This window comes from Diorhabda carinulata, chromosome 5 (assembly GCF_026250575.1).
Source record: "Diorhabda carinulata isolate Delta chromosome 5, icDioCari1.1, whole genome shotgun sequence".
NCBI lineage: Eukaryota > Metazoa > Arthropoda > Insecta > Coleoptera > Chrysomelidae > Diorhabda > Diorhabda carinulata.
The window spans coordinates 21399006-21426888 of record NC_079464.1 but is presented as its reverse complement, the minus strand read 5'-3'; the positions used below and the strand labels follow the sequence as shown (position 1 = coordinate 21426888).

General features: G+C 34.4%; 1 protein-coding gene across 1 annotated transcript in view; it reads right to left on the bottom strand.

Moving 5' to 3' along the window:
• The window catches only part of LOC130894364 (protein rhomboid-like), a 108305-nt gene that overhangs the window by 71487 nt on the left and 8935 nt on the right, over positions 1-27883 (bottom strand). The gene's annotated exons all lie outside the window — the stretch shown is intronic.

Here is a 27883-nt window from a genome sequence, read left to right as displayed (position 1 = left end):
GTATTTCAAAATTAGGCCAGGAACCAGCCGATTCTCTCGTCGACTTTTGATAATAAAAGTCGATTTTCTGGAAACGATTTTTCATTTTATCAACAAACTTCTGTAAATTCAATAATAGTAGAATTATTGCTCGTTGCAGGATGGCTATTTTTAAGAAACCCCGAAATTGAAAACCTTTAACCTCAAATAACTTGAGTTTGATGAAATTTTTGAAAAAAATCAAGAGATCTTTTTCGAAGCACTTAAAAAACCTTTAAGGTGAGCACTGTCAAAAATCTTTTACATAAGATTTGACTATAATAACAAAAATAAAGTTTCTTCTTTTTTCTTTTTTAAAAAAATTTAATAATTATACCTTCGCCATTACCACCCTAATTGAAATTACTCGTAATCCACTTGCAATTAACTTAATTTGTGTATTATTGATATTATCAATGTGATTTGACCGGTTTTGAAAGCTTATTTTAGACAAGATAATTGATTAAATTGAACATTGCATTCCCATAATATTGAAAAAAAATGAATTTTCCTAAATAATCTACTGTAGGGTTTTTCTTTTCAAAAATTTTGAGCTTTTTCAAATCTATGTATCATGAAAATTGAAGGAGATACATTAGTTCAAAGTTTGCATTCGCGTACCAAATGTGTCTTGTACAACCCCTTTTAGCTGCACCCTTTTCGAAACCAGGGGTTGAAAAAAGTTTTAATTGATATGACGTTGAAGTACTTGAAATCCCCTACAAAATTCTTTTTTAAAAATGTTTTTATCTTGGAAATTGAGCTAATTATTATCAAAAACCAACTGCTCTTTTTTTAAAATTTCGAAGCGCGTATTTTTGAGCATTGGAGAAAGAGAAACGTGGAGCGTACAATTGAGCAGCAGCTGTCATGAACGAGAGAAGAACAAAATTATTTTTTATCTTATTTTCTGAATAAAAATTTTTATTGATTTCGAAAATACTTCTAATTTTATTTTTTATTATTTCTGAAAAAAAATATGAACGCAATTTGGAAAATTTTGGTCATTGAAGGCGGGTTTCATAAGGGTTGAAATATTTAAAAAGCAACATTTGTCAAAAATACTAACGAAATATTTTCAATTTAATATAAACGCACTTTTGAATAATTTTTAATTATTAAAAAGATTATTTTTCATATGATTAGGGTATGGTTTGGGGGAGTTGCATGAATCTGATTGATCATAAACGTGTTTAAGAATGTCAACGAATAATACAATTAACCATCATTTTACCCGAAACATGCATAAAATCTGAGATTTTCATTTTTTTTGCAATAAGGAGTAGTTTACACCCCCCAAAATATAAAAAGCCCAGTTCGGTACAGGGAAGATTTCGTAGAAGAGGGTAAGTAGATCTTGATTTCAGATTTTCGTGAAAATCGAGATTATAATGAGTTTTTAAAAAAAGCTTTCAATATTACTACCCTAAGAGGGGTTGTATGAGACCGATTAATCAAAAAAATGTTTGAGAATATCAACAGTTCTACGAATAATTCATTTGAACTGTATATTACTCAAATACATGCTAAAATTAAAGATTTTTAAATTTTTTACGATAAGGGGTAGTTTTCACGCTTAAAAAATAAAAAGCATCCTTCGGCACAAGACACATTTTGAATAAGAATATCTTTCATACAAGTAAAATAATTAATATAGATATTGATAACATAGCTCTACAAAAAATACTTTTTTATAAAATGACGTGACATTTTTAATTCAAGCTAAATTGATTAATAATACTTTCATACCGAAAAGAAAAGAAAACTTTTGGTACTAGTGTTAAAAGTAATAATTTTATAGAAAATAAGATTTTTTAAATTATTTATTCATTCATTTTCCGTGAAATATATTTAATCAAGGTTAATTTGTGAAACATTAATTAGGAGATTCGGAATATTTTTCATCAGGTTATCCTGGCGAGGTCCACATTAGGTTGACCCTATTAAAAATAAACCAAATTTTTTTCAGGCTTTCCTAGTCATGATCATGCAAGGATCTATGGATCTCCTTACTAAAATAAAGACAACTGCATATAAAATAAATAATTTTCATCAGGCTTTCCTGATCCTGTCTATACAAAAAACCACTCAGTTTCATGTCCATATAAGGAACCTCACAGGACCCCTTTAGTGGAAAGAAAAATATTTCCAATTAGGTTATCCTGACGAGGTCCACACTAGTATCACATGAAGTCGATCCTATTAGAAATAAATTAATTTTTCTCCAGGCTATCCTGGTCATGTCCATGCAAGGAATCTCTAAGGATCGTTTTACTATAATAAAGACATTTTCTTATCAGGTTATCCTTACGAGGTCCGCACTATTATCACATTAAGTCGATCCTATTGAAAATAAATTATCTATCATGAGGACTTCCTGATCATGTCCAAACAAGGAATCTCTGAGATTTATCTTACTGGAAAAAGTCTTTTTGAATATTTCTATCATCAAATCACTAATTTTAAACCATATAATTGGAACCTCCTATGAATTTCAATACAACAGTTTTCTCATTTTAGTGAAAAACAATAGGAGCTCTTCCACTGAGACTTAGAAGTAGTGGACGGGTGGTATCGTCAGAAGATACAGAAGAAGATATAATAACAAACGAAGATAATAGCATTGGAAGGAGGAAACATATCAAAGAGATCTTTTAGAGGGAAATTATGTAAACGAGGTAGAAAATAAGGATACTAAAGGACAAATAGAAGTAGTAGAAACTCAAACAACAAAAGATAAAATAAGCTGTGGAAAAGAGAGCCCACGTAATGGCTCAACTCCATGAAACTGAAAAGGTAGAAAGGCATTAGGATTAATGAAGTACACTCATCATTCTTAAATACGAATTGTAGCAAAATTTACGCAAATATTTGATATTCGTGTATTTTACATGAAATGCTGTTTGTAATATTTTTTTTTAATAAAACTTCCTTTTCATTTTTATATTCCTTGAAGTGGATCAAGCGTATCCAAGTATAGGTATTACCTTAGTTATTCTATACATGTTTTCTTAACAAACGCGCATTCTTTGTAATCAATTCTATCTAGATACGCATATTGAATATTTAAACTTTCAAATAAAAAGCGGCCTGACATTTTGTTTAGTAAATCAGTTCTCTGAAATATTTATGATTTTTTGTGGTATTTTTTATGAGACTAAATTCATAATTTACAGTGAGATATTTCGTATTTTTAGAATGTACACACAAGTTTGGAATAAAATTGAAGAAAGAAACATTTTTTCAAAACAAACTTTTATTATTTGTTAATAAAATGATCTAAAAAGTAAAAATAAACTAACTTTAATAATAAATATAACACTTTATAAGTTCCTTGTAACCTTATTGCCCTAATAGCACGCAATTAACTTAATCCTTTCCGACATACTTGATAGCACATTTTAGGAAGAACCTACATACCTACATCATTGTGCCTTTCATACTGTTTTATGACACCCCTTCCTATTCTTCACTAAAACGAAACAAAACAAGATGGTGGATCGGGACAGAGAAGCGAGCCAATTTGGAACGCCTAGATCTCAGCGGAGCTACGCTGCTCCTAGAGATTCGGTACGCTATCTCTTCGCAATTCCCGGCCTTAAGACTCATGCCCATAGTTCATTATTATCTAATATTTTTCACTATAGTGTCTTAATTCGTAACAAACCACAAGGCATTATCACACATAGCATCTTAGACTGGAAGCTTTCGATTTTTATTTTTTATTGATAGTTTTGACTTATGCCCAATAAGCCAATAGTTTTTTGGAATACCAAACCTAGTTGTTTCCGTTTAGATCATATGTGAGTTCTCCAAGTTAAAGTCTTGTCCAGATGCATACCGGTTTGTCAAAACAAAGGGAATTATAGTCTAATTTATTGAATAAGAGAATATTAAAATTCTGAAGCATTCGTAATCCATAGGCGTATCACACAGTTATAAAGTTTTTTCATAACTTTTCTAAAACGTTTCACAAGGTATGAAGAACATTGTGTCAAGCTGGTTATATAAGTGTAAACCGATTCTTTGAACATTGAAAAATAAACTTGAAATTATATTTTTTTCTTCAAACACTTCCGGACGCACGTATTCTTTGTCTGTACTTTGATTTCTTTCCGGATTTACTAAGAATACGTAAACTAGTAAATTTCATTTTTTTTTCTAGCGAATGAATATTATGAGCGCTGTGTTGCCAGCTCTAATTTCTCTAGCATCGTAGCATCTCAAAGTATAAACAGTGGCTCTCATATTGAGCGGAACATTTTGAAAAGACTAATAATTCTCAAAATATCATAATCTACACTAACCTCGTAGAAATACAGTCCAATTACTAGGCTAAACTTTTGTCTAGCGCATGGACATTATAAGCGCTATGTTGCCAGTTCTAATTCCTCTAGCTTCGTAGCATCTCAAAGTATATGGCTCTTATATTAAGCGGGACATTTTAAAATGTTGAATGATTCTTAAGATAATCATAATCTTCAGTACCGTTGTAGAAATATGGCACAATCACTAGGCAAACCTTTTTTCTAGCTCCTATTTTGATCACGAGTTTTTACTGTCTACGAATTTTATGTGGAGTTCTTATGTTTGTTCCAACAATGACTTCTAAGTACAATTTAACGATGACAGCACGTGTTCTCACGTGAATAGATGGTAAATTGTTTGCACCTTAAACAACACGTTTTAATAATACTTCAGCTTTATTTATAATTATTCTTCTAGGCAGGTGTTTTCCACTTGGATTCAAACCACTGCCAATGGCGTGTTTGCGTAACGGAACCGAAGTCGGCTCGTGCCGGAAACGCTCTCTTTCGTTTGCCGCTCTGTCGGCTATATCAACCGTAGGGAGGGAAATTACAGTGCCCTTTTGTTTAACCATCGATCCAAAGCCTAACGCCAATGTTGTCTTTGTTTGCAACGGAGCAGGTGGACTTTTATAACTACCTTATTTATCTATTAAATATAAATTGTTGTGTAGTCGAAATTAGAATGACGGTGATGCTTCCAACACAGCAGCGTTTATCTGTGTAAATATAAACAACTGTAATTTGGACTTAATTCAATAGTTTTTTCCGAAAAATCCTCACACTCGTTAATTTTTATATTCAATAATACGAGGATTGCTACTCAAGTTTTGAGATATGAAAACACTGTTGTGAATATGTCTTTCATGTGATAACTTTCTATGACTTTTGACATGAATCACACCAACATCAGTGCATCGCAAAAGATCGTGACATGCGACGAATCATGGATCTATGCATATAAACCCGAAACTAAACAACAATCGACTGTATGGGTCTTTCAAGACGAGCCAAATCCAACAAAAGGTGTTTGCGCACGAAGCAAATGGTTGCCTGTTTTTTCGGAATAACTGGACATGTCACAACCGTTCCATTAGAGCATCCTAGAACGGTCAATTACAAGTGGTACACCATCAAGATGTGTTCGTAAAAATCACGGGAACCAATCACTTGTTCTTACTTGGTTGATACATTCAGAAGATCTACTCTGGTTATAGTTTCACCGAAGACATTTGTCTGTCTCAGCCTCTGTAGGTTGTCCCAATAATTGGTTTTGCTTCTATCCACCTTCTTTTCCAGTTCTTTTTCCATTTTTCTGGGGTTGGTCTGCCCCCGCTTTAGCAAGCTTATCAGCTATTTAATTTCCCTTCGCTTCAGTGTGCGCGGAATCCATTGTAGGGTAATTTTAATTTTATTTCCTACCACGTTCAATTTTTCTAGGCAATCCAGAAAGTGTGGATTTTATGATATTGGAGCTTGGAGCTCTAATGGCTGGTTGACTATCAGATAGGAAGATGTTCTTCTGTTTGCGATAGTTCCTCTCTAGATTCAACTGAAAAATTGCAATTGCAAAAATTTTTGTTTGAAAAATGCTTGGTGCGCTGCCTAGGCTTTCAAAGTGTTCCATTCTGGGCCCATACGCTCCTATTCCAGTTCTATCTGCTGCTTTTTATCCATCCGTATACCTTTTAATGGAATTTCTATTCATTTCTTGTATGGTATTTTAATCCCACTTTTACAGTTTATTATTGAGGTGTAATTTTTCTCAAAGCTAAAATTTTTCGATGCAACATCCTATAGTATGTTCCAGGGTTGGTCATTATTTAGGAACGGGTTTTCTTTGTCCGTCTCTAAACATTGTTACGTAAAGTGATGCTACCACGCTTTCCAGTACTATGTAGAGAGGTGGGAGATTTAGAATCACTACTAGTGCTGCTGTTGAGCAAGTTTCCATGGCCCCAGTTGCACATGAGTCCTGTACCCCATATGTGATGATTGGTCTCACAATTGCTATGTACAGCGACTTTAGGATATTTGGGTCACAACTCCAATTCTTTCCTGCAAAGTTTATGCACACCCTCAGAGGTTTTGTGGCTTTGGTGAGGATTATGTGTGAAGTATCATTATAAAGAAAGAGAAATTTTTCAATTGGTTTTACAGCCACGATACTGTTCGTGAAGCCTGGCTAAATGATAATTGGAAATGCTCATTTCAGGGCTAAACGCTTATGCATATTACATTGCAAGGGATAACAAGGTTGGGTGGATGATGCATTATTTTTATGCTCCAAACCTATTAAGAATAGCTCTTTAGATTACCACTAGGTTATTGAAGGGACCTATTATCGTATTATAGGTGAAATTTTTTAGAAAGAGATTTTTGGAATTAAAATGAAACAAAATTTCTAGTCTTCATTGGGAAATACGTAATTATTGAACCAAATCTTTTAATACGGCTGTTTAATCATTAATTCACAAGGCTTTGGGCCTGTAAAAACCTTTTTCTATAGTTCTGTTGAGCTGTTAGGTTTTATTACTCTCTGGGGCTTGGAAATAGAATATAGGTGGAGTTAATCGAACCGCATTGGGAATTCACTATATAGTGACGTCATTCGCAGCTGATTGTAATGTCTGTTTCTGATTACATGACAAAATTTTTGGGCTTAATGAATATCTTATATCTGATATCTTGTTGTTTGGGAAGCAGACCAAATGTGAACGTTTGTTCTGAATTTATAGCAGCTCCCCTAACCTAACCTAACCTAACCTTGCCAATCTAAGTTTTCTTTTTTTTTTATTTCCATATTGTTTTCATAAATCCGTCAAAAAACGTGAGAGCCGCGAAAGTATAAAACTAAAACAAACATTCTTCCGAATGACAACTTATCAGAGGTACTAGGATAAATCAACAATTTCATGTGTTATATAGTCCTATACTCCTATAGAATAATTTCTTACAAGCATACAAAAAATATATTAGATATCGTAGTTGAAGAAGGTCATTTTTGGTAACTACTCTGTAGTAATAAAATATTTTTGATAACTGACTTTGGTCTGAATGTTCTGGTGTTTCTTTAGAAAATTTATTCAGTTCCTCTAGCGTAAAGGTCCTTGCTTTTTCAATTGATAGCCTTCGGATTGCTATTTTAGGAAAACTTGCAGATTCAAATAAGTTTCCAATCATGTATGTTATAGTGAATAATGAGAATGGTTTTAGCATCTAGTAAACAAGATTGTGAGAACTTGTATTTAATTTTTAATTAAAAAAACTACCTGAGTAATATATTTTCAGAATAAGAAGTAGATTTTTAAGTTGACTGCCAACCCATGAACTTTCTCTTTGATTCTGGAGGTACCAGGTACTTGTACTAGGTAAAGCACTTGAATCAATCGTAGTTTTCATTTTATATGTGAAACTAACAAAGCTTAAGATGGAAATTTACATAATACCCCACCTACTTGCGCCAGAATTATGCATTTAGATTTGATTTTTACGTGACTTCAAGCTTTGATGATTTAATAACATTACTCCATAGAATTGTCAATAATATTCTATTGACAAAAGTAAGAAGTGTCAACATTCTACATAGTAACGCATATAATATATAATAGTTGTAGATAAAATATTATTTTCCGATATTCGGAGTCAGATTCATGGATATTTGACGATATCTACATTTAAATAAGTTACTCTCGATAAACTACAAAGTTCCATTAGTTCCATTGTCTCAACTACTCTTCTAGTCATGTCTTCTAGAAGATATTATAAAAGATCAAGAAAAGAATAGAGAAACACAAAAGTAAAAAGGCAAACTAATATCTAGAAAAAAATAAACAAAACAGAAGAAATAATATTATAGCATCAAATTTTTGAAGGATGTCCATGAAAACCTTTGCTATATAGGCATTCAAAAATACATACCCGTACTAGACTGCAAGGACTCTGATGAAGAATATAGAAAAAGTATGTGAAAATTGCAGAAAAAGTATATGAAAATTGCAGAGCTTCCATAAAAAATAATACAAGAGAACACCAAAAATATAGTTTAATGTCACACTTGAGCCCAGCTACAACGCTTTTTGAAATCATGTCAATAGACAACGTTGGAGGCTTCGGTGGTTCCTGATCTACAAAAAATTCATGATTCTAATGTTAATGAGTATACGTCACGAGCCCAGATTATTATTTTCGAATTTTTACATCTATACAGAAACTAAAAAAGCTTCTTGTCTATTTTTTTAAAAATGTTCAACAACTTTCGAAATATTTCAATCAATCGTTTAAAGGACTATCACTAATGTATGTATATGTTTTAATTTATGACCTACCTTTTAGATACACCCCCTATATCATCTTTCAAGCAATTTAAGCAACAATATTCTCGAGAATTAACTGCATCCGTTATAAGAAATAGTCTACAGGTAAATATTTAAAATCAATGAAAAACCGCCGCTCAAACCCAAAGAATACCCAAATCCAATTTCAAAAATTACATTAAAATGGTTTCTAGGTAAATCTGTAGCATGTCATTTAATGACAATAAATATTTTCGAATAAAAACATCGAATTTCAATACTTTTCAATGCCACACAAGTTATAACATTTATATCTCAAACCGTATGGGGAGCAGTCGTTGAAACTGCCTGTGATGATTTTGTTGGGCTTGGTCAAAGGAACACACACACGATCGCCCACTCACAATTTTATATATTCATTGTCTCTCTGATTGTATTTTGTGAGTCATATATAGTGTCTCGGCCTCGACCAAGACCCTGATCCGTGAGAAAAGCATCTAAGTCAATGTTCTGGGGTGCTATTTTCGTATCTGGTTTTCGACATTTAAATAAATAGAAATAGTCAGCGCACTACTTTAACCGAATGGCGTTATCGAAATTTTAGTTAACGATGGTATCTTAATTCGAATGATTTTATTTACGTTGTTGTCAGATCTATAATTAACTTTCCACATAAGTGAAAATAATGACAACAATGACAATAGATCGTTGATTCGAGGAAAAACTAATTTAGATTCTAATTCTTATTAGTTGCGTATAAGTCGAAAATCATAAACAAAATCTAATCTTCCTTGTAGTCAAAAATAATGTTGAATTATGCCACATTCAATGGCGTCCCATTGTTAAAATAAGCAAGTTTAGTATTATAATGGAGAGTTATGTTATATACAGTCGAACCTCGGTATATCGAAGCTCAGGGGGAACGGAAAAACTTCGAATTATCGACGATTTTGATATACCGAGGTTCGATTTATTGAGGTGATTTCTGACTGACTCATGATAAAATATGAATATACTCAATGTAATATAGAAAGAATGTGCCTGTTTTATTAAAATATTATACATAAACAACAATACAATTTATGCCAATTAACATTGCTTGAGATTGCTATTTTTTGAATATTTAAATGAAGAATTTTAATGACAAACATAAAAAAACAGAAATAAAATAATTACGTAACTAGAATAAGAACAATTCTTGGTCATTATTTCACAGTAAAACAATTGACTTGAAAATAAGATACATATTGAATGTGCGAAGAGAAAATTAAGCTGAGCTTTGAAAAAAATCGGAAATTGTAGTTTGTCTACCTGAAAACGACACTTTGTCCAATGCATCATCCAATATTGCAATAAATTGGATTGCCCGATTACTCATTACAGTTTTCTTTTGCAAGAATTTCCGCAAAATGGTAATAGCACATCGAGCATCACGAAGTGTAGGGTTTGAATCCGGTTCCTCGACCTGGCTGTCCACATTGTCCTCGCTGTCATCTTCTTCTGCGTCTGTGGAAACGGATGCGATGATGTCTGCATCGTTTAACACTCCGCTAGATCATCGTCAAAACTTACAAATTCCTTGAAAGTGAACTTTTCAATGTTTGAGCTCTTTGTAATTTCGTTACATCGTGCAGGAGTTTCATCTACATTAAGTGGTGCATCAACAGCAATACCGTCCTCTTCAACTGTTCCTTCAATTCACGATCTTATTATTTCCGTTTTAACCCGCATTTCTTGAAACAATTCTCAATGGTTTTTTCTGTCACATTTGTCCACGCCTTCGAAGTCATTCACATAGCATCAAGCAATTTCATTTTTGTCGGAATTTTATCGTGGAGAAACTGGCGCACCACTTCTTTTCTGTAAAGGAATTTAAAGTTTTTTATTATACCTTGATCAAGAGGCTGTAGTTTGGATGTGGTGTTCGGAGGTAGGAACTCAATATTTATGTTTTTGAGTTTGGGAAGATCCCCATGTGCTGTACAATTGTCTATAAACATGAGAATTTTCTTTTTTTGTCTAGGTCCGTTAACCATTTGCCAAAAATGTCAGATTTCATCCAAGATCTTTGGTTTGATGTGTAGTCCATTGGTAGGCCTTTCAAACCCTTTGAAACATCGAGGGTTTTTTGCTTTTTCAATCATTAATGGCCTAAGTTTCACAGTGCCGGTTTGGTTTGCTGCAAGAAGTACTGTAACTCTCTGCTTGCTGTTTTTTCCACCATGACACACGTCCCCTTTGAATGCTAAGGTTTTGTCCGATAAGCACTGATAATAAAGTCCAGTTTCGTCAGCGCTAAATATATCTTTAGGATTGTATCCTTTTGTTAGTTCAAAAAGTTTTTCACTCCAATGTATACACGATATGTAGAGTTAAAAATAACATGGGAAAGATAGACAGATTGAAGGAGAATAGAAAAACTTCGATTTATCAATGAATTCGCTATATCGAGATTCGACTGTAATAGAATTTTTGATATTGGAATTATATGTAGATTATAGAAATTTTTAGAAAATCTATCCGAGTTTCTCACAACTTAGTTTGGCCATAAAAATATTTGCCCAAGCACTTTAATTTCGAAGGTCCAACTTTTTAAGATTTTTCTAAGGCTTTCGGTTGTGTTATTCATAATACGAACAAATTGAAGTATTTCAGGGGAACACCTCTCGTATGTTTGAAGTCATACCTTACCAACAGAAGTCATCTTGTGAAAATTGATACAACGATGTTTTCTTGCAAGCCAATAGAATGTGGAGTGCCTCAAGTACTATGCCCTATGTTGTTTCTTCTACCTATTATAAATATGTCATTTGAAATCGACACTAGTTTCTCTTGGAGCAACCCTGATCTCATGGCATTTCATAGGACCATATCCAGTGACCTAATTACCCTTAAATCATGATGCGAAATTCTTAGGACTTTTTGTAAACAATTCTTTGAAATGGGAACTACATACTGCCGCCTTATCTGAAAAATTAAGTTCCTCCTGTTTTGCGCTGAGATCAGTTTCCAAAGAACTGAACTTATCCATCTCCTTAACATTTTATTATGCCCTTATTGAGTCGCCTCTTCGATATGCCCACGTATGGTGCGTCTCAATTTGAACGAGTCTACTACAAAAGAGAGCTGTTAGATATTTACTTGGACTAAACAGCAGGGCTCACTACCTGGACTTCTTTGAACGATTAAACATTCTGATTTTCCCTTCATTATTTATCTTTGAATCAGTTTCCCAAATTCGTATGCACGCTTCTCCAATTTCAGTAAAGTCGTTGCACGGCTATCCACTTCGGAATGCACGACCTTTACCTACCTACGTTCAGAATTAGTTAAGGGCTAAATATTTTACAATGCAACAACTTGACTATTGAAATCAAATCGATATCATCTTTTCCCGCATTACGCAATTATTTACTGGAAAGTTATATCTTTATTTAGTTATTTTTGTTTTTTATTTGCTCTCTGTATCTAGATAAATTAAAATGTCGGTATCAAATTCTTATTTTTACAAAAAGAGAGACGCCCTACTGCGAACTGAATATTAAACAATTTGTCCAAGTCCACATCACAATATTTGATTTTCAAAATCAGTTAATCATTTAAAAGTACAGATAAACAACAAAAATACACAAAAAATAATCCCTTGAAATTCATAAATAAAACTGGTTACTAAATCGAATACTGAGAAAAAATAAACGTGAATCCGATATTTTACATAATTCTAAATGTTTTCTATAATCATCAGGTTAGTAGGGTTACCAGTTCACAGTATTAAAGGTCAAATTCTTCCTTAATAACAGATTTATGAACAATAAAGTATATAGCAACCGTGGCTTCAAAATCAGCCGTCAATTTGCAGATTCGGTAAACGTCCTACTAGAGCCTAGCATAGAGAGATCCTAACAGTTAAAAAGAGATGGCAAATTCTTCTCAGACTACACTCTACAAAATTGCAAATCAAGGTGTGACGCATCCTACGATATCCATTCAGTCCACTGCTCATAAGTTTCCCTCAATTCCAAAACAAGACAAAATTATTTAGAGCTTTTATATTTAGAGTTTAATTTACATATTTTACCGCGAACAACAAACTTAGTTAGAGAAGTAATACGAGTTTATATTGAAAAATTCTTAGCCTACTATAGAACCAACATGGCAACATGAGATTTGTGTGCAGGGACGTTGTCCTGCAAAAACAAAACACCAATTAAGTTCTAAATCAAGTTTATCGTCTTTATTTTCATTTCGTGCGCAGTTAAATAGGAGCAGAAATATCCGCCATTTTTGCTTAGGTTAGGGTACGTTAAGTTAGGTTAGGTTAGGTCCGGTGCGTTTACTATCAAATTTATATTTTTCTTTCCTTTTTCGTTGCACGAATAGGCCTTTTTTGATCGAATTTTTAATTCAATTTTCCAGGTATATTTTCCTAGTTCTTATTCGATTGTGACCATTTCCTATCATTTTTACCTTCCAATTCCTCTTGGCGTTTTTTAGAAATTGATCCAAAAAAAGAAAAAAATGAAATGAAGAACTCCATTAAAAATCAGTTTAAATACATATAATAAGACCTAAAATTACATACCTATTTACCTGTATATAAATATTTTCTAAGTGTAAAAGGCTGAATTCTGTATTTTAAAATACGATCCTCGTAAAAATGTATTAAAAAAAAATTCGAAAAAAAAAACTGCGTTCAACCGAGTCGAATGTAACTATACAAACAGACCACCTACACTATCGTCGGCGTTAAAGAAATCGAAATTAACCGACCCCAGAAGTTTTCGAATTAATGTCTTAACTCATTTTGTCGACTGACACTCGTCCCATCTTTTACATATAATTAGGTACCTTGACGTATTGTGTGGTTAACTTGAAAGATCCGTAGCTTATTGTCCGAATATATACATACCTACATGGGAAAGGAATTATATAAAAGGGATTTTGAGATTTGGGAATGAATTTAGTTTTGCCTTCGCTTACTGGACACATTTTTTCAGCTGCTACCTCAGAATTCAATATATATATATATATACAACTACCGAGTTAATTTTACAGGGTGTATCAAAATCGACGCTTTTCTTTTAGTTCGTGAAATAAAAAATTAATTATCAATTTAAATCTGGCGTTTTATATTTTGTTTATCTACAAATGGTTTATTAAAAAATAATTCAGTTTTAAATAAATTATTTACCAGTCACGTATCAAAATGTATAATTATTTTTCTCTACGACGACCATGTAATAATCCACAGGCTGTTTCAAGGTGATTCCGTCTCTAGGGTAGATATAAAACTGAGAAATATTTGGGGTTTGCTTAGTAAAAAATTTTCTTAACGCCATCCGTATTCAAGATAAAGGGAAAACTACTTGAAGTAACTGAATTCAAATCTGTACACCGGACATAGCTTTCAAAGGTTTTCTGCCACCTTTCTGGTTGATGAAGGTGAGATTAAACTACACGGGGCTGATGATGATGATTCTTTGACAAAAAAAAAATGTATACTCAAATAAAATAATTTAATCGGTAGAAACAAATTCACCCGCTCAGCGGGTTGACAATACTAAATGTCTGGAAGGACTGCATCCGATTAGTCATTTTCGGAGTTACACTCGTTGTTGTTTCGCAGACTGTTATCGTCACGCGTGTAGCCAGAGTGAGGTTATGTCAGTGCCGTATGTGTTTAATTCACATGTACACGCTTAAGCTCTTTCCTTGTTTATTACTATGAATAGTTCAAGCAAAAAGCCGAAAATCTTTCACTATCATGCAGAGTGGGAAATCGATTACTTTTTTACTCAAGTTAAAGATAAATGTGTGTGTTTACTTTGTAATGTGAGTGTGTCTGTTGGAAAGAGAAAGGAAATGTTGAGCGTCATTTCAAGTCAGTTCACAGTGGAATTGAAAAAGATTATCCGCCGAATTCATCTCTGAGAACAGAGAAGTGGATGCAGTTAAAATATCAACTAAATGCACAACAGTCAACTTTTCTTAAAACACTTAACAAGACCAATGGTGAATAAGATGGTGAATTGATTAAAAAAGCATTTTTAGAAGCTGCAGATACATTATTTAATAACAAAGCTGAGATCATGTCTACTATTAAATCTGTTCAACTTTCTGCTAATACAGTGATGCGAAGAGTTGAAGCTATGAGTTCTGATTTAGTTTCACAACTTAAAACTGATTTTGATCGTTGTAGTTATTGTTCCTTACAACTTGACGAATCAACTGATATAGTTGATACAGCTCAGGCTATTTTTTTAAGAATGGTATTTGAAGATCTGGTAAAGGTTGTGGCGCTTACTGGGCATACAACTGGAAATGATATATTTCTAGCATTTACAAAGCTCATTAAATCTGAAAACATTCCTGTGAAGAAGTTGGTGGCCCTAGCTACGGATGGAGCCCATGCAATGATAGGGGTAAAGACAGTGAAATACCAACATTTTGGTCTTACCATTGTTACCATTGCATCATACACCAGCAGTCACTATGTAGAAAGTTCTTAAGTATGAACAATGTCATGAAAACAGTTGTCAATATAGTAAATAAAATAAGAGATCATGCACTTCAAAGACGACTATTCAGAGAATTAGAATGCCAGTATGATGGTCAGTTGCTTCATAAAGAAGTTCGTTGGCTTAGTAGAGTTTAAAAGAATTGCTACCTGCACTGGTGAAATTCTTGAAAGATCGGGGTGAACATCTCACCGAACTGGAAGATCCAACATGGCTACAAGATTTTTCCTTTCGTACTGATATAACTGAAAAGTTGAATTGCTTAAACTTCAAGCCAAAGATAAGAACATGGGTGGAATGATTTCAGATGTAACATAATTTTCAACAAAGCTCGAGTTGTGGGAAAAGAATATAAACCAGTTTGAATACAAGCAGTCTGCAGCAGATCGTTGCCAAACAAAATCCTCTATAACACACCAGCAATAACCGAGAATACGTGGAAATTCTTTCAGACTTAAGGCAACAATTTTATCAACGATTCCAAGTTTTTAAAAGCTTATTGATTGAGGCACTGTTCGTCAACTCTCCCTTTGTGGAGATCGATGCAGAAGATTTTCCAGCTTGTCTTGTAAAGCATTGTGGTGGAGATCAGGCTGCCGTTGAAATAGAAGTTGTTGATTTTCAGAATGGCCTGTATCTAAAATCCCTCTCTACCCGTGACAATGTCTGGTCTCTAATCCCCAAAGAATAGAATCCAATTGTGGTTCAAGTTGCATTGTGATTGAAAGCTATGTTCAGTTCTACATACTTGTGTGAAACATCTTTTTCGAGTATGAAATTCATAAAAAACAAATATAGAAACAGACTGACTGATGAATATTTGGACAACTGCATCAGAATGGCGGCTACAACATACTCTCTAAAATTCAAGAAAATAATTGATAGCGACCACTGGTGTAAGACAACACCATCAGAAAGTATAAGTGCAGGTTACAATTATTAGCAACAAACTACAAAACATCAAAAACCGTCGTATTTGGCACACATCCATTATTGCAATGGCCAAAATTGATGAATCAAAGCTTGAATCGTTAGTTTGTGCACTCTATTCGCCAGATTTAGCTCCTGATTATTTTCTGTTCCCTTGAAAAAATGGCTCTTTAGTCAAAGATTTTCCAACAATTTAGAGGTGATATCGGCGATTATTGGTTATTTTGAGGAGCTTGATGATTCTTATTATAAAAAGTATAACTTTTGAACAACGCTGGGAAAAGTGTACGGAGATAAAAGATTATGATAAATGAAAAATAAATATATTTTTTTTCAAAATTTTTGTGTTTTCTTTATTGAACCAGGTACTTCTGGGACCATCCTCGTATTTCTTTATTAAAACATCAGTGGGCTCGAAAATTTATTACTTTGTTGTGCTTTTTATCATGGATTAATTTTTAAAGTTTAATTTTTCTTAGCTGATTTTCGAGGGTATAAAAATTGAATACAAGCAGGTATATAAATTTCAAACACCTTCTGTTACTGTTATCTGTTCCGCAATATGGTTCACGTCTCTCGGGGCGGGGGTGTAAACGTAAGATGAAACAAGGCACGCGTCCTTTAGGACAGATGGTTTCTAACAAAGCACCGGGCAATATCAAATATCTTCTGGTTACTCAAACACCTGGATAAACTGTCTGCACTTTTCTACTTTCGAATTATACCGTACGCCCATGCACCAGCGTCTATAAGGTCGATTTTTACGGGTAAATAATCTATTTACCCGATGATTTAACTATAATAATATTTTTCTACAACCCGATTAGTTGGATGTAAAAAATCGCACAGTTGACATTCCTTGTAAGTGACATTTAACATTAGGATGCACGTAAATGCAACCTCATAACATAAACGTACTTCACTAAGTTGGAATCGTTGTTAATATTCATACTGAACACACTGTTTTCATAACCACTACACCAACAATCACAAATACACTGTTTGATGCGCGCTTCGATAACCACGTTCTCGCCTTCAGAGACTGAAGGTGAACAATTTTTTGAAGATTATGACGACTGTGTTTTGTGATCGGAAGGGGGTACTCCTCATCAATTTCATGCAGCCTGGGACGACAATAAACTCAGAAAGATGTTCGTTAAATATTAGACCAAACTTCGGCAAATAATCCAAATGCTCTGGAGGGAGGAATGATGTAGGGAGTGATGCTTCTTCACGTCAACATTTGACCCCACGTCGTACGTTAAACACAAGGGCTTTTGAAGAAATTTGGATCTGAGCAGAGGCCACACGATTCCTCAACGAATTGGTAGAAGACTTCAAACCCGAGGAAGGTTCTAACCACATTTTACTACCGGAAAATTAGGAAATAAAGTAGAAGTTAACCAAATAAGGGAATTTCTGTGTATTATTTTCGGTGTAAGAGCTTCGACAATGGGTTCCAGTCGAGGCATCCAACTGGGAGCCAAATGACACAACAACAGAAATTGTTAACAACGAATTATTATTTTCAATTTTTTATTTGGAGAAACACTCAAGATCCTACTTCGACTCCGCTCTGCATAATAGTTTCAGCTCCAGGACCTGGTTTTTGTCCTAGAGAAATCTAAAACATTTTCTTTCTCATTTTTATACGTTCGAAGATTTTTTATAATTCTGCGGATGGATCGGTACCGGTGGAAATAACGAAAATAAGCTGGAATACCGTCTTCAAAAGTGTGTCGGAAAAAAATTGAGACTATGTTGGAAAATAAGCAACAACTAGCTGACCCGGCACACTTCGTACTGCCTCAATCGATAAATAAAAGATCTAAACTTTTGTATAAAATACAACTTGAAACAAACAAAAGGAATCCTTTGTTCATTAAAACAAATAAAAAAATACTCGTTATGAATAAAATTTTATTATTATTTTCGACAATTTAGACAATGTTGTTTACTTTCAAAACAGTTTTCCTGAAATACTGGCTATTTATAAGGTTTCAATTTGATATTAACAGTCACATACAGTTATGATACAGTCTGTTAATCAATTTGAACCTTTCTGATAAACTATATTTTTTGTTTTGTTTTATTATGCAAAGATGACGTATAATTGTCCACACGCGAAACAGGGAAGTTCATTTCGCAAACTTCTAATGACTGGCCTTGCGATTTATTTATGGTCATCGCAATGGTCAGACATACCGGAAATTGTAAACGTTTAAATTCCATTGGAATCATCTGTATACGCGGGATTAAAACATTATTCATCACTTTTTTCACAGCCAGTCTTGTTCCAATGCACAGTCGATGTTGATGAGGCAATTCTAGTGATAGTTAACTACGTCATCCTGGTTCGTAACGGTGTCGACTGTCAATTTTATTTTTTGTTCGTTTTCCCAACCAATTACGGTTATTGAACTGTTGAGCTATATCTAGTAAAACCCGCCGAATAAGCTCCTCTTTTGAGTCTGTGATGTGACAGAAATCTGTGTGTAATGTGATGAATTCTGACGAGGTGTCCACTGCGACTTTATTATTTCCAATGTCTAACAACTGCTTCGCAAACACATTTGCAGTTTCATCTTGTTGCAAAAATACTCGCATTTCAGCAGTAAAGTGTCACTTTCACAAAAGACCAACAAAAAAAGCATTTAACTTGAAATGTCACTACAAAGGGACACCGAAGTGAAGAAAGTTCTCGCGCACGTAGAGGTAATCGTTTCTCACAAAGATAGAAGGATGCACTCTTTGCCTGAGGTGTCGATCCACATATAGGATGGATCGACATATTAGTTGGTTGTCAAATGTCAAATATCATGGTTGAGTTTATAAAAATTTAATTTGTGACGTAAGATTCATCAATCTGCATATAGTTATGCAATTAGCAATTTTCCCGAACATCTTCCTCAATAAAACAATAAAAGTTCGACCCCTGACTGATCGATACCTGACCCAAGGAATTCCAAATAACCTTTTTTTCGGAATTCCAAGTCACCTACCTTTTATAACGTTGTTTGTAGCATTCAATTAACTTCGATATACCTGGTACACGTTATCGGTAAAACATACTTACATGAACCCAGGTGATTCGTTTTGAATCAAGGAGAAATTCGGAGGAGCTACGCAGCTTCTAGAGATTCGTCACGGGCGACTTAATTTAGTTTTTCGTTCTGTATATTATTTTGTTGGGTATTTCTCCTCGACCTAAGACTAGCGCCCATAAAAAAATCGTTTATAATTGTAAATAATATGAAAACCTTTCTGTTGATAGAACCCTCGTACAATTTAAATTAAGTTGACAATAAAATATGACGTGGCATATCGTAAACTTCAGACATTCTAAGAAAGGAAGTTGATTAGTCATCTAAAACAAAAATCGTCCGGTACATTCAAATATGATAGCATCACTTTCAATATAACAGACTTTTAAAAGTATAGTGAGGTATCGACGACGAAAGACGTGTGCTGGTAATTTAATAACCTTTTTCCTCTTATACGTACGTTAGGTATGAGAAATAAGGAAATATTTCCGGCCGAGTACTTTGCCAGGATTCAATTATTAACAAAAGGATATTGTTTGATCAGTAGCGTACTATAAGCAGATTTAACCGTGAAGGTAATCGATGAACTATTCTGTGCAGTTCGTTTATTGGGATCTCTAGCATTCGGATATGCTATCTGGTGGCGAAATTTAATATCAGTGTAGGTAGAACGAACCGATAACAACTGATTGCAAGTATACAAATATTTATGTAGAAATAATCATATTTTTTTTCCTTGATTGTGTATTATTTAAAGTTAGTTCCTAAAAATTGAAAAATTGTTTTAAAAAACTTTTTTTGGGTATGGAATTCCTAGCAAAGAAAAAAAGTTAATTGTGTTGTTATGTTATAAACATTTGGTGAGAAAGAAATGATTGAGAGACATATGGGTGATTCCGTTCTAACTGTGATATTCAATGTCCTGTATTGTTTTTTTGTACTAGTCATTAATTAATAATCAATTAATAAAAATTTTGTGTTAATTGAATAATTCTTAAGATATTTAAACATTATTTTTATACAATATAACTTGCCACTTAAAGAAAACTTATACTACATCACTTGAATGTCAGTACCGTGTCATGTCCATTCCTAGAATTTACCGATAAATTATTAATTTTTTTTGTCGTAACAAATGATTTAAACTAATTACCTTATAAATTCTAATGTTTATGATCAAACTGAGGAAAATTGATGCACTTGTTGTTTAATATCTTAAGTTACCATGTCAGTATCGTGTCATGTCCATTCCTAGAATTTACCGATAAATTATTAATTTTTTTTGTCGTAACAAATGATTTAAACTAATTACCTTATAAATTCTAATGTTTATGATCAAACTGAGGAAAATTGATGCACTTGTTGTTTAATATCTTAAGTTACCATGTCAGTACCGTGGATAAATGAGTCAGTACCGTGGAACTCAAAATCCGACATTTGTGTCTTGCTCGTGATACTTTGAAGTTGTAGTAAATTCCTCTTAGAGTTTTATTTTTACAGTAAAATAGATGAATAATATGCATAAAAAAGTTAGAAAAGTTAAATTTTAAAATCTTGAAATTTTGAATACAAAAAATCACAGTTAGAACGGAATCACCCATATAGCGTTGAAAATCGGAAAAAGTATAACTGCCAGGATGAGAGTCTGTACACTCCTTTTTATTAAGGACGATTTTCTACCATCACGTAAGTATTTTTAACAATTATTCTTTCTGGTGATTATGAATTACTCAATCCATAAATTTATTTATTCCATAAGCACTTTTTATCACTGCAAGTGATCATTTGCAAGCTTTTCAAATCATTTGTGTAAAAATAAAAACCACTGATAGAGAATAAACTGTTAAAAAACATCTTACCGGTTACAATAGAGCAATACGACAAGAATATGTTTACATATACCAATAGATGAGCAAATGCAAGACCAAGACGTAGACCGGCTTAGACTTGGACTTACATGTGTAGTGTTGGTCTTGCAAGCGAGGTTTTGGACTTGCATGCATGGTTTTGGAGTTGTATGCGAGGTGTTGGTCTTGCATGCGAGGTTTTGGACATGCATGCGTGGTCTTGGTCTTGCATGCGAGGTTTTGGACTTGCATGCGTGGTCTCGGTCTTGCAAGCCTTTAACTAGTCTTGCAAAAAATGCAACACCAAGACCAGTCTTATTCATCACATCATATACCACTTAAACCAGTCTTACATGATTAACTCATTGCAATTATTCGAGCGTCTTTTATTATTTCACCTGTTAGTTCATTAGGATTATATCTATTATATTAGACGTTTGTAAACAAAAAGCGATACCCAATTTGGATTTTGCGTAGGTATAGGAACGGGGGTAGCACAAGACAGCTTATTAATACTTTTCCAGAAATGTCGTGACATGAGGAAAGATGTCTGTTTCATGGACTATTCATAGACTATATATAAATCTTTATTGGAATGTTAGATATGGACAAACAACATCAGAACCGGTGTGTTTAGAAAAGGGGGTAGAACAAGGTTGTGTTTTGTGGACAATGCTGTTCAAGTTGTGGAAGATCAACTAGGCATGAAAATTGTAAATTGCACCACACAAATGGTGCAGCGATTTCAAAGAAGGACGTCCATGACGATCAACATTCTGGTCGGTCATCGTTTTCGGACGAAGTCATTTTGAAAGTGGAAGAAACATCGAGGAGTGACGGCTCGGAACCTCATCCAGATGATCCTTGATATCAGCAAGTCCTACATTTACAACATTGTGAAAGAACGCTTAGGATGTGTGAAGGTTTGGGCAAGGGGAGTCCCGAAAATCCTGACGGATGACAAGTGGCCTGCGAATTCTTTTTGGGACATATTTGGTGAATAAGGTGGGTAGTTAACCAGTTCTAAGTACAATTCGTGAATTAAAGTCATAACTATCACCGGAGTAAGAGAAGGTGCGTTGTCATGATGGATAATCATATAATTTTTCTTCGAACGCGGTTGTTTCTTTGCAATTTCTCTGTTTATCTATTAAGCATGCAAGGGTAGAAGCATCGCGTTCGATCTGTGCTCGATTTGAAAACGATGTAGACTTCTTAAACCGAATTGGTACTTTGGTACATTTCTACGATCCAGAAACAAAGCAACAATCGATGGAATGGCGACACTCTGGTTTTCCAAGACCTAAGAAGATTCGTGTCCAAAAATCTGAGTGAAAAGCTCTTGCTTCAGTTTTTGGGGTCGCCATGGAGTAATCATGACTGTTTTGTTGGATAAGGATAGAACAATAACTGGAGATTAATATTTGACATTACTGACCACTCTACGGGAAAAAATTGAAGTGAAAAGATGCGGAAAGCTATCCAAAAGTGTTTTGTTTTTGCAGGACAATGCCCCTGCCCACAAATCTCATGTTACCATGCAAAAAATTCGTGATAGGGTTTGAATTAGTAGAACACCCCCCTTATTCACCAGATTTGGCTCCGTCCGACTATCATCTTTTTCCTCAACTGAAGGAAAGTTTAAAAGGTCGTAAATTTTCTTCTAACGAGGAGGTAATAAAAGCTGTGGAGGTGTGGTTTGCAGAGCAAGAAGAAACATTTTTTTGAAAGGTCTAGAGACGTTGCAAGGTTCGCTGTAATAAATGCATCCAATTAAGAGGAGAATATGTTGAGTAATAAAATATTTTGATATTGAAATTTTGTTTGGTTCTATAGTAGGCTAAGAATTTTTCAATATATCCTCGTACAAGAGTCGCTACTGGTATACAGTCATGCGAAAACTATCGATGTACATCATTAATAAATTAAAAAAAAAAAAACATTCAATCAACGTCCATTTATGATATTAAACAATACAAGTACGCGATGAGGTATCGCCGAATCTCTAGAACCAAACAAAAGTCCATTCGCTATTTCCGAACACAATGGTGATTTCGTTTAAAAAAGAAAATTGAGAGGCTGTTCGGTCAGGAACAATTGTTGAATTGAAATATCTACATACAGTAGAAATAATACTCGAGAAACAAACAGCATAGTAATTCCACTTCCGACGGAAGTACGCATAATTTTTATTCATTTAGGTACTTTGTCTTAGACTGCCCGTAATAACGACCCCAAATATTCCACCGAAAGGTGTTCGATGCAGCTGATAAAAACACGTAATCCGCTTTGTTATAACAAGAAAATACTCCGAAATTTTGAGGGTGTCTCATAAATAATGTCAGTTTCTAATATTTACTTTGTTCATTAAATAATCATACGAAAATAAATCTTGAATAATCGAAATTTCCGCTTATCGTATTCTGTGACGTTCAACAAGCACTTAGATCATAAAATCAACTACAAAAACGTATGAATACTTTTTTCCTACAAGCCACTGTTTCTGAGATATAATGATTCAAAAAGTTGTATTCAATGGTTTCACCAATATATTTTCAGCAGTAAACTTTTCTTACAACATTGAAATGAACCGAGACTTGTTGTAAGTATTTGTAAGAAATTTCTGTTGACTGGTGGTTCGACGATGTTGGTATGCAGCTTTGGTATTTCTCGTGCAATCATTAAATACGATAGTAACTCTGAAACAGTATAACTTTCACAACTTTTTGTAGATAATTTGATGGTCTACAATTTTTGTTTAAGATATTTTCATAATAAAACTTATCGTTTTGCTGATAATCGCGAAAAACCCATTTTTTGACATTTGACCTTGAATAATTTTTTTTCTATATACGGAAAGATTTTATTATAAATTGTATTTTAAACAATTTTACTGATTTTCAGCTTGATGGGAATTTATGTAGCTAGTAGGTTCGGATTAAATACTGGATGTTGTAAGAGTTGGAAACCATTCAGTTTAGCATTGTCTTTTGGTCAACTAGACTTGGATAAGTCTCCAATAAAGCCTTATACGAGGGGGTACCCAAAAATAGCCGGAATTGATTTTTAAATGCTATATATTTACAAATATTTACAAAACAACCTTATCCCCTTCAAAATACTCTCCATTACAAGTAATACATTTGTCCCAGCAGTGCTTCCACTGTTCAAAACATTGTTTGAACTCATCTTTAGAGATGGCTGCAAGCTCCTGTCTCATTCTTTTCTTGATGTCTTCTATGTTTTCAAATCGTCGTCCTTTCATGCCCCTTTTCATGTGTGGAAACAAGAATAAGAACCAGTCACCTGTGTGCTGAACCGAGCTCAAGCACAAGCTCTCGAATTCTTTCAACATTTTCATCGATTCGGGCAGTTGATGGACGTCCAGAGCGAGGTTTGTCATCAATCGACATGACGCCATTTTTAAATCGAGAAAACCACGCATACACTTGAGTTCAACATTAAAATAGTTTCAGCAGCGTTTTTACAGAGTAGAAAACAAAATTTCACAACGGCACGTTGTTCATTTAAATTTGCCCATCATAAAAAAACGAAGCAGCAGTAAAACAGCACTAGCCAAAACGGTCACTAGTGACGAAAAGAACGTGGCAGGTCAACGGCCCGCGAGGCACTGAACTGGCGATGAGTTATAATACGCAGGCCCTAGCGGCAGAAATCAGTACTACCACCCATGGCAATGCTATTCCGGTTACTTTTGGGTACCCCCTCGTATATTCGACTGTCCAATTTGCAAAGTGGTACGGAGCTTGATGCAAAAAATTCGGGAGTGAGTAGACGACGTGGAAATAATGATTTCGAAATCACTTAACATTCATATATCAGACACACAAGACTTTATGCCTCAAGTGATAGGTTTCGGTACGTAGTGGATTCCATGAGTTCTTGGCCTCATATAGCAAAGTGCGTTCGCAGAAATCTTTATGCACGCGTCAGTGACAAGTCTCGCTCGACAAATTTTGGACAAAGTTTCAACTCGCTGCTTGAATCCATTTTAATATAGTAGAGCTCGAACGAGCACACAGTCAAGTTGTCTTAATGTGTCAAAATGAGTTTTGTAATAAAATGTTTGACTACAGAAGGATCAAAACACACAACACAAATCAAAAAAAGAAACCAGGCTGTTTACGATGATTTTTGTCTATAATTTTCAACAATTAAAAATTGTTTCACGTTGTTGCGCTGGGGACGAGACTATGACGGAGACTACTCCAGAACTCATTAAATTAGTCGAAGATATTGTTCTTATAAAAAAAAATTTATTATTAGCTAGAATCATCAGGGATCATTAGTATATAGCAGAATCTTTGGAATAAATTTGTTCACCCACTTAAACCGATAGGATTAATTCAAAATGTTGCACACTTAGTGTGTGATTTTGCTCCGATACATCCTCGACATTGCTATATTCTTCCTCGTCATCATCTTCTTCTGCCCCTTGCGAAACGGATATGACAATGTCTACATCGCTGAGTATACCGCATACAACCAGTTCTTCATCGAAATTAACAAATTCCTCTAATGAAAGTCTGTCAAAGTTCAGTGTCCTCGTTCCATCGATCGGGAGTTTCAATTGGATCTGGTGTATCACTAATGTTAGGACAGTTCTCTTCATCATTTTGTTTCTGCTGTTCAAGCCCGCTTTTTTTGAAACAGTTCTCAATTGTCTTTTCAGCTTTTGTTCCAAACCTTTGAAGCCATCTACATGGCGTCAAGGACATTGATTTTTGTTGGGTTATAAATTTTCTATTACTCCTTGATCCAAGGGTTGTAGCTTCGATGTCGTATTTGGAGGTAGAAATTCAATTTTTATGTTTTTGAGCTTTGGGATATTTTCATGCACTGTGCTATTGTCGATAAACATTAGAATTTTCTTTTTTCAGTTCAGCTATCCATTGACCAAATAGTTCAGATTTCATCCAAGATAGGAAAACTTCGAACCCCTTTGAAACATTAAGGGCTCACATTTCACACTTCCGGTTTAATTTGCTCCTAGCAGCACAGTTACTATAAGCTTACTGTTTTTTCCACCATAGCAAGAATCCCGTTTAAAGGTAAAGGTTTTGTCGGGTAATCACTGGTAATGAAGACCAGTCTCGTCAGCATTAAATGTATCCTCTGCTTTATACCACTTGGTTAGTTCAGGTAGTTTTTCTCTCCATTGTGTACAGACCTCATTGTCGACACATGCACTTTCACCAGTTATCTTTTTGAAAACAATTCCATTCCTTTTCCTTTTCAATTCCTTTTCTTAAAATTACTAGGATAGAAGTAACTTTCACTTTTACCAAGTTGTTGAGCAAATTGACTGGCTTTTTCTTGTAGAATTGATCCACTTATCGATAGGTTTTTATCAATCACTGCAGAACGCAACCTTCGATGTCTTTTAATTCAGCTCCTTCAATTCTCTTTGATGAAGATGCTTTCTTTTCGTGTTTTTTTTTATTTTTCAGTACTGTGGACAGTGTGGTGGCTGGTATACCAGATTCTTTAGCAATGTTACATTTTTTCTTGCCACCGGTGTTCACAGCTACTATCATTTTAATATTTTCTTCATAGGTTAATGTTTTTCTTTTTGCCTTCGCACAAAAAATAAAAATCACGTGTAACATGTTAACTTTTAGACTTTTAACTTACTTCGTATTAAAAAAATTGACATTGACACAGTACTAGTCTGCGTGCAGTGTTGTAATTCCCCGGTATCAAATCTGTAATTCCCCAGTGTCAATGGCAAATCGGAAGATGAAAGTTTTTTTTACATACATAGTTTGTTTACTTTGTGTTTTTTTTATTGAAAAAATTTATATATAGAGTTTCTTCAAGCCGTTTTTTGGATATATAGAGGTAAGAATAAAAGGAAAGATAGGCAAATTCAAGGGGAATAGAAAAAATTCGATATATCGAGGTTACATTGTAATTACCTTTTTAATTCTTTATTGTACTGAATCTTTTTCCAACAATTACCCTAACAAATGATAATTCACCATTCCGAACAAGTAGCAGTAATACAAACTGCCAAAAACTAATGCTAGTAATCAGAGATTTTGAAAAAAAAAACTCAAAAAATTGATGGAATTTTTATTGGAATATATAGAACGATCAGTATAATTTAATGTTGGAATATGATTTCGTGCAAATGTTGCCCGCGGCTCCACTTTAGATAGCCCATGCGCAAGCTCCACTTTTGGCACATTCTCTCCAACATATCGGCCAGTATTTCACGAATCAACGCTTCAATATTGGCTTCCAGTGCATCAATCGTGGCTGGTTTATACCTGTACACATTAGCCTTAACATGGCTCTACAAGAAATAGTCCAAAGGCCAATTGACGGGCCCCAAACGTGAGATGAACTGTTCACCGAAGGCGGCTCTCATCTTGTCCATTGTTTGGCGTGCCGTGTGGCATGTGGCACCGTATTGTTGAAAACACATGTCAGGCATGTCTAAATCTTCCATTTTGGAGAAATACGAACCGATGATGCCACCGGACCATAATCCACACCAAACAGTGACTTTTTCGGGATGCATTGGTAGCTCTTACAATGCTGCTGGCTGTTCTTCACTCCAGTTGCAGCAATTTTGCTTGTTGATGTATCCATTCAATCAGAAATGAGCTTCGTCGCTGAAGACAATTTTTCGATGAAAAAGTGGATCTCCCTCCAACTTTGACAGCACCCATTCACCAAATGTTAGACGTTGTGGAAGATCGTGTGGTTTCAATTCTTGCTCCAGCCATATCTTATAAGGCTCTACACCCAAATTCTTCCGCAAAATTTTCCAAGTAGTAGAGTATCAGATGCCCATTTGCTGCAAACGGCGACATTTCACGGTCATTAGTAACACTGGCGGATACAGCCACAACATTTTATTCGGTCCTCACTGTACGTTTACGTATTAGTGGTTTA